Here is a 959-nt window from a genome sequence, read left to right as displayed (position 1 = left end):
ATACAGTGAGGAAAATAAGTATTTGAACACCCTGTGACTTTGCAAGTTCTCCCACTTAGAAATCATGGAGGGGTCTGAAATGTTTATCTTAGGTGAATGTCCACTGTGAGAGAATAATCTAAAAAAAAATAATTCAGAAATCACAATGTATGATTTTTTTAAACAATTTATTTGTGTGTTACTGCTGCAAATAAATATTTGAACACCTGCCAATCAGCAACAATTCTGGTCTTTAAAAACCTGTTAGTCCGCCTCTAAAAACTCCACCTCCACTCCACTTATTATTCTAAAATAGAAGCACCTGTTTGAGGTTGTTAGCTGCATAAAGACACCTGTCCACCCCTCACCATCAGTTAGAGCATTGAAGATGGGTCGTGCTGGGTCTTCCAACATGACAATGACCCGAAGCACACAGCCAGGAGAACCAAGGAGTGGCTCTGTAAGAAGCATATCAAGGTTCTGGAGACTGGCTAGGCCACTCCAGAACCAAACCCTGTAGAAAATGTTTGGAGGGAGCTCAAACTCCTTGTTTCTCAGTGACAGCCCAGAAACCTGGCTGATCTAGAAAAGATGTGTGTGGAGGAATGGAACAAAATCTCTGCTGCAGTAAACCTGATGAAAAACTACAGGAAATGTTTGACCTCTGTAACTGCAAACAAAGGCTACTGTACCAAATGTTAACATTGATTTTCACAGGTGTTCAAATACTTATTTGCAGCAGTAATACACAAATAAATTATTTAAAGAATCATACATTGATTTCTGGGTGGTTTATTTATTTTTATTTTTTTTATTTTTTTAGATTATGTCTCTCACAGTGGACATGCACCTAAGATGAACATTTCAGAACCCTCCATGATTTCTAAGTGGGAGAACGTGCAAAGATGCAGGGTGATCAAATACTTATTTCTATATCTATCTATCTATCTATATCTATATCTATATCTATCTATCTATCT

This window comes from Nematolebias whitei, chromosome 10 (genome assembly GCF_014905685.2).
Source record: "Nematolebias whitei isolate Nwh7 chromosome 10, NemWhi1, whole genome shotgun sequence".
Taxonomy (NCBI): Eukaryota; Metazoa; Chordata; class Actinopteri; order Cyprinodontiformes; family Rivulidae; genus Nematolebias; species Nematolebias whitei.
Note: the sequence above shows the minus strand (reverse complement) of the source record.